Raw genomic sequence first — 8,263 nt, 5'->3', positions numbered from 1 at the left:
GATTTCTAGGAAGAGAGAGAACAATGAGAAGTGTATAGAAGAGCACCAAAGAATACATCTTGAGATAGAATAGATTAAGAGTAGACAGCAAATTTGTTTAAAATAAATAGCCAGTGAATTGGGAAGAATGCAATATTTTGATTGATTCCACAAAATACAAGAGAAAATATGTATTTCTTGATGAAGGAGTAGACAGTCATTTCCAACACTACTGGGAGTTAAGACATCGACAGAGAAGTATGCATTGTTTTGAGCAAAAAGGAAATAATTAGTGATCCAAAAACAATTTCCAGTGACAGAATCAAGATGTAAACCATATAGCATTGGAATTTGAAATTAATCTTGAGGAAGCGTAGTCATGAAGTATGAAATGTTTGATTTTTTTTTTTTTTAGGAGAAAACTAGAAAGTAGCTATAGTTGCATATAGGGTCAGAGAGATTATTGTTATTATTTATTATATCTTGTGTATTATCCTTAGTTGCTCAGTCCTGCCGGACTCTGTGACTCTATGGGCTGTAGCCTGCCATGCTCCTCTGTCCATGCGGATTCTCTGTCCATGGGGATTCTGGAGTGGGTTGCCATGCTCTCCTCCAGGGGGATCTTCCCAACCCAGGGATTGAACCCAGGTCTCCCTCATTGAAAGTGGATTCTTTACTGTCTGAGCCACCAGGAAAGCCCAAGAATACTGGAGTGGGTAGCCTATCCCTTCTCCAGGGGACCTTTTCAACCCAGGAATCAAACTGGGGTCTCCTGCATTACAGGTGGATTCTTTACCAGCTAAGCTACAAAGGAAATCCTTATTAGAGCTTAGATAAATAAAATATGTTTGTATATTATTAGGAATAATGTCTTGAGAAAGAAATAAAATTGATGCCAAAGGAATGAGAAATAATTTTATAAATAGATTCCTTGGTAAATTGAGAATTGAAGGGCTTAACTACAAATGTTATAGTCTTAGGGTTAATGAGCAATTGCTCTGTGAATAGTGTGACCTAGAGAAACACATTCAAGTTCAGATATTCAATGAGCCTGACCTCTCCTTCCTACATCTGGATATGGGAGGTGCCTGCAAAGACAGTTCAGAGTATTAGAAAGATTTCTGCTCACTAAGTATATTCAGTCCCTTTTAAACTCTGTTATTTACAGTAGGATTTCTCAGTGAGGATATTGCACAAATCACATGAGTTTTAGCTAGAGATTCTGATAGATAATGACTGAAAAAAATGTATATTTTTAGTTTTATATACTGCTAAGTGCTAGAGCTTGTCCTAGTGGACTTTGACTAAGCAGGCTTGTTAACAATTTTGACAGAAGTCTTTCAATTTCCTTTGGCAGTGCACAGTAAGTAGGGACCATGTTCATTTGTTGAGTCAGTTCTCAGAATTTGACCTGAGAAAGAGACGGCAGCTGATTTAAAAAAAAAAAAAAAAAACTTTCTCTTGAACAGAGGGGAAAACAAATTGGCTGACGATGTCATGCCCTTCCTTCTGATTTACCTCCCCTGACCTCTTTTATTTGCCATCAACTGACTCACAAGAGCAAACAAACTCTACTGGGGTCATAGAAAATTGAAGATATAGTTTCATTATAAAAGGTGACTTTTTTTATGTTCCTCAATTCAGCCCTCCCATAGTGCTTTGCTGTTAATAAATGTTGGAAAGTGTGACTTGCAGAGGTTAGACGTATTTATAGGCTAAAACTCTTACATGCATGTGGTTTTCTCACTTAATTTTATATAATGCTAATGCCCTTCTGCTTTGTATTTGATTACTTTTTGTGTTTTGAAAAGACATCTGATGGTTCAGTGTTGCAATTTTTGAAGATGAGATTCATTTTAGAAGAGGAAGATTGTAAGATTCTAATTATCTGTAAGCCTAAGTTTACAGAAAATTCTGATGCGATCAGTGGTGAAAAACTAGTCTTCTGAGTTTTCTGTAGAGCAAAAAGGGGAACATATAAAAATGGATCTTTACAATGAAAGCTAATGATTTGTGAATTTTATGCATGCTCAGAATCTGTTATCATTTTCTATTTTGCAAAAGTGAAAATACACTTATCTAAAATCTCAGTCATTTAAGAAGCAAATGTACTGATTATTTTTAAATAAAAATTTTTATTTTATTTTTATAATATCAAAAAATGTAACTTCATTGTTGAAAAATATCACATTCAGTGAAGCAGCTCAGGAAACACATTTATTGGCAGAACTTATTACACAGAAAAAGATAAATCACACAGTTGGTGAGAATCTAACAATAAAGAATATAAAATTATAGCAAACAAAAGTTGAGGACAAGATGAAAAGTTTCTACTCTCAAACAGCATGATAAATGTTTGTGTCAATAACATGTCTCATTATTCTGAAGAAGTTTTGAGTAATAAACAATAGCTCCCTTATTTAGGTTGATGAGTCAAGAGATTTCATCAATAAATATTACAATGTAGCATTTGTATGATTTATAAATATTAAGAAATATTGAAAACTTTTCCTAGAGCAGCAAGTTGTCCAAAACTAACAGTATGAGGTTTATTTAAATTGTTTTCTTCATATCAGGAAAGAAAAAGGAAGGAAATATCATGGAGAAAATAGGTCAGAATCTGTAATTATGTTGTGTCAGCAGTGGCTGACTCAAAGCTATATTATGCTACAAAAGAAAGAGAGGCATGGAGGCGGAAGAAAGGAAAGGAGAGAGGAAGGGAAAAAAGAAAGTTCTTCCATTAAAATAAACTAATAAATTACTTTTTTCACAGAGAATTGGTGTCAGCATTCTTGGAAATATATATGTATCTGTATGACTATTTATATAAATTAAATTCTGGATGAGACTAGGGATAATTTCATTAGACAAACCACAAGAATGCTGTTTTTTGCTTTTTTTTTTTTTTAATGAAAGTAAACCTGAACAAAAAGCTTGGAAATCTGTGATATGTAAGTGAAAGTGTTAGTCACTCACTGCTCATGCTCAGTCACTCAGTCGTATCCAACTCTTTGTGACCCCGTGGACTGCAGCCCACCAGGCCCTTCTGTCCCTGGAATTTTCCAGGCAAGAAATACTGGAATGGGTTGCCATTTACCCTTCAAGGGAATCTTCCCCACCCAGGGATCAAACCTGCATCTCCTGCATCCTCTGCGTCTCCTTCATTGGCAAGCAGATTCTTGACACTGAGCCACCTGTATGCGTTCATTAGTAGGTCAGTCATGTTCAACTCTGCAACCCCACAGACTGTAGCTCCCCTGCCAGGCTCCTCTGTCCATGGATTTCTCCATATAAGAATGCTGGAGTGGGTAGCCATTCCCTTCAGGGGATCTTCTTGACCCAGGGATTGAACCTGGGTCTCCTGCCTTGCAGGCAGATTCTTTACCAGGGATGCCACCAGGAAAGCCCACCTAGTAACTTAGAAGAGTTTTCAAACAGGATTTTTTGCTTCAAGGACAATTCTAGGATGACTTTTGAGTAACAGTAAGCCAATTTCAACTGAATATTTGAAGATGAATAATGATTATGGAAACCTGCCTGCTTTAATAGACTTTCTATAATCATATATGAGTTACTTAACTTACAACACCCTGAAGAATATGTTTTTGACATCTAGGGACAGAATGCTCTGATTTAAAACATAAATAAGCCTTTGGAAAACCACACGGGCTACAGAAAACTAAAATGTTTTCACTGCTGCTTTGGCTTAAAAGTGAGAAATGATACTGGCAAAGACTCAAGTTATCCAAATCACTGTATTTTTCCCTCTTATAACACAAGGGTATATCTGAGAGATGGACCCCGCCTATGAATTTTTTCTCATCTTAAGAACTTGGTGGAGTAAAGAACTTTATTAGCTGCAGGCTAATCATTCAAAGGAGATGTAGAGTTACCAGATAAAAGGATACAGAGAAATTTGAATATCAAATTAAAATGAAAAAATGTTTAATATGTCTATTTGTGTAAGCAAAATGCCTGTCCTTTTCTCAAGTTTGATCCAGAATTAGATACAGAAAAAAAATCAAGAAGATTTTTTTACAATATAGAGAAATTTTTTGTTTACTGTTACTTTCCAAGTCAGTACTTCTATGCACATATGATCTTACATGAGAAATCAAGAAACCAAAATATATTATCATAATTTCATACAGACTTACTTTTCTGAACCTGATCATATATTCAGCAACAAAGTTCAGTGTTTCACATAAAACTGTGTCATAGGCTAGCCTTTTATTCAAACTGCTTTAACTTATAGCTTAATTAGCTTTACTCTTCAGCACTGTAAGTAAATTTTCATGTTGCAAATAACATAAATTAAAAGCCATTTACAGCTTTAAGTTAAATCTATAGAACTAATCTTTATATAAATAACATTTTATTAATAGATCTTAGACCAGTTATTTAAAATAAAATTATTATATTTGTCTTACAAGTTATTAGCATTTATAATATTTTTTTTAATTCCAAGAAATGTAAGCAAACTGAAATACCTTTTTTTTATAAAGGACAGTGGAGGAACACTTTTATTTTTGGTTTTAAAGTTTTTAAATATCCACTTTTTCTCATATACTATATGTTGCATGTCATTAGTATTTGCATAAAAGGAGTTTGTGACAAGACTTTTTAGTCCTACTAAAATAAAGGAAAATCATGGTTTTCTCTACCTTCAGTCCTGATTTGCATTACAGTTGATAGCCTTTCTGCAGAAAAGAGGAATCATAAGAAAATGTCTAATATGTTGACTAAAGAGAAAATATAGTTTTGTACAAAAAAGATTATTTACAATTATTATTACAGTATTATATTTACAACTTTCTGGTCATGCTAATATACCATAAATTGTAGATATACAAAATTTTATTCTAGGCACCTTTGAGATCTGAAAAAATGATTTATAGAATTGGAACAGAAAAGCGGAAATTTTTGTCAATTATACTACTCAGTTCATGGCATGGAGTCACTATTGTTCCACTCAAACCCCTTTTTGGAATAATTTGCATGTCTCTTCCTCAGTCTCCAATTGAATTTCACATCTCACCAAAGAAAACTAGCATATTCTGGAACATGATATATTCACCAGACCAATTTTTTTTAGAATACTAAAAAAAACGTATAATCAAATAAATAAGAAAAATATTAAATAATAGCTTCACAAATTAATGTGGTAGCAGCTATAGGGAAAGAAATATTGCTTTGAAATAAATTAGAGAGGTTCTATTTGGCATGCAATTGTCACAAAGGTTTAGAGAAGTCCAAAAACTGACTGTTAGGTAAAGATCTGCAGAATGAATAGGAGTGCAGTGGCAAATATTTGGATGGAGAGGTATTTAGTGTACAAAATGTGCCATGAAATAAAAACACTTTATAATTTACAGAAATTTGAGAGAAGAGTGACATTCTCAGAGAATATTTGTCTTATATACGAACATTTGTTGAGATTTTGTCATTTTTGTTATTTAAGAAATAAATATATTTCATCATAATGAAGCTTATGATTAAGCTGGACTAAGGATTAAAGATGGCAAGAGTGAAAGTATAAACTTAGCAATTGTCTTGATAAAAGACGATCTTAAATTATGAGTGTATAGACAGTAGAAAAGATTCTGATGGTGGGAAAGACTGAAGGCAAAAAGAGAGGGGGACAGCAGAGGATGAGATGGTTGATAGCACCATGATTAAATGAACATGACTCTGACCAAACTCTGGGAGATAGTGAAGGACAGGGAAGGCTATTATGCTGCAGTCCATGGAGTCACTGGGGAGGCCTTACAAATAGCTGTGAAAAGAAGAGAAGCAAAAAGCAAAGGAGAAAGGAAAGATATAAACATCTGAACGTAGAGTTCCAAAGAATAGCAAGAAGAGATAAGAAAGCCTTCTTCAGCGATCAATGCAAAGAAATAGAGGAAAACAACAGAATGGGAAAGACTAGAGATCTCTTCAAGAAAATCAGAGATACCAAAGGAACATTTCATGCAAAGGTGGGCTCGATAAAGGACAGAAATGGTATGGACCTAACAGAAGCAGAAGATATTAAGAAGTGGCAAGAATACACAGAAGAACTGTACAAAAAAGATCTTCATGACCCAGATAATCACCATGGTGTGATCACTCTAGAGCCAGACATCCTGGAATGTGAAGTCAAGTGGGCCTTAGAAAGCATAACTATGAACAAAGCTAGTGGAGGTGATAGAATTCCAGTTGAGCTATTCCAAATCCTGAAAGATGATGCTGTGAAAGTGCTGCACTCAATATGCCAGCAAATTTGGAAAACTCAGCAGTGGCCACAGGACTGGAAAAAGTCAGTTTTCATTCAAATCCCAAAGAAAGGCAATGCCAAAGAATGCTCAAACTACCGCACAATTGCACTCATCTCACACGCTAGTAAAGTAATGCTCAAAATTCTCCAAGCCAGGCTTCAGCAATATGTGAACCGTGAACTTCCAGATGTTCAAGCTGGTTTTAGATAAGGCAGAGGAACCAGAGGTCAAATTGCCAACATCCGCTGGATCATAGAAAAAGCAAGAGAATTCCAGAAAAACATCTATTTCTGCTTTCTTGACTATGCCAAAGCCTTTGACTGTGTGGATCACAATCAACTATGGAAAATTCTTCAAGAGATGGGAATACCAGACCACCTGACCTGCCTCTTGAGAAACCTATATGCAGGTCAGGAAGCAACAGTTAGAACTGGGCGTGAAACAACAGACTGTTTCCAAATAGGAAAAGGAGTTCATCAAGGCTGTATATTGTCACCCTGTTTATTTAACTTATATGCAGAGTACATTATGAGAAACGCTGGACTGGAAGAAACACAGGCTCGAATCAAGATTGCCAGGAGAAATATCAATAACCTCAGATATGCAGATGACACCACCTTTATTGCAGAAAGTGAAGAGGAACTCAAAAGCCTCTTGAAAAAGGTGAAAGTGGAGAGTGAAAAAGTTGGCTTACAGCTCAACATTCAGAAAACGAAGATCATGGCATCCGGTCTCATCACTTCATGGGAAATAGATGGGGAAACAGTGGAAACAGTGTCAGACTTTATTTTTCTGGTCTCCAAAATCACTGCAGATGGTGACTGCAGCCATAAAATTAAAAGACACTTACTCCTTGGAAGGAAAGTTATGACCAACCTAGATAGCATATTCAAAAGCAGAGACATTACTTTGCTAACAAAGGTCCATCTAGTCAAGGCCATGGTTTTTCCAGTAGTCATGTATGGATGTGAGAGTTGGACTGTGAAGAAGGCTGAGTGCCGAAGAATTGATGCTTTTGAACTGTGGTGTTGGAGAAGGCTCTTGAGAGTCCCTTGGACTGCAAGGAGATCCAACCAGTCCATTCTGAAGGAGATCAGCCCTGGGATTTCTTTGGAAGGAATGATGCTGAAGCTGAAACTCCAGTACTTTGGCCACTTTATGCAAAGAGTTGACTCATTGGAAAAGACTCTGATGCTGGGAGGGATTGGGGGCAAGAGGAGAAGGGGACGACAGAGGATGAGATGGCTGGATGGCATCACTGACTCAATGGGCGTGAGTCTGAGTGAACTCCGGGAGTTGGTGATGGACAGGGAGGCCTGGCGTGCTGCGATTCATGGGGTCGCAAAGAGTCGGACACGACTGAGCGACTGATCTGATCTGAAGGAGTTGCAGTTGGACATGACAGCGAATGATCAAAAGGCAGCAGAAAAGGAGAAGAATGAATTTGAAATTCATTTATAAGCTCAGTTTAATATTTTTTTATATTTAAGCTAAAAGAAGTGATAATGTAGCAGAGAAGAAAAAGCTTCCCCGTCTTCTTTTCCTTTCAACTTCAGTCAGTTAGTCAGTTCAGTCGCTCAGTCGTGTCCAGCTCTTTGTGACCCCATGGACTGCAGCACACCAGGTTTCCCTGTGTATCACCAACTCCTGGAACTTACTCAAACTCATGTCCATCGAGCAGGTGATGCCATCCTACCAACTCATCTGTTATCTCCTTCTCCTCCCACCCTCAATCTTTCCCAACATCAGGCTCTTTTCTAATGAGTCTTTTCCTCACATCAGGTGGCCAAAGTATTGGAGCTTCAACTTCAGCATTAGTACTTACAGTGAATATTCAGGACTGATTTCCTTTAGAATTGACTGGTTTGATCTCCTTGTGGCCCAAGGGACTCTCAAAAGTCTTTTCCAACACCACCGTTCAAAAGAATCAATTCTTTGGTGCTCAGCTTTCTTTATGGTCCAACTCTCACATCCATACATGACTACTGGTAGGACCTTTTGAATATATGGACCTTTGTTGGCAAAGT

The sequence above is a fragment of the Bos mutus genome, chromosome 17 (assembly GCF_027580195.1).
Source record: "Bos mutus isolate GX-2022 chromosome 17, NWIPB_WYAK_1.1, whole genome shotgun sequence".
In the NCBI taxonomy this organism is placed as follows: domain Eukaryota; kingdom Metazoa; phylum Chordata; class Mammalia; order Artiodactyla; family Bovidae; genus Bos; species Bos mutus.
Note: the sequence above shows the minus strand (reverse complement) of the source record.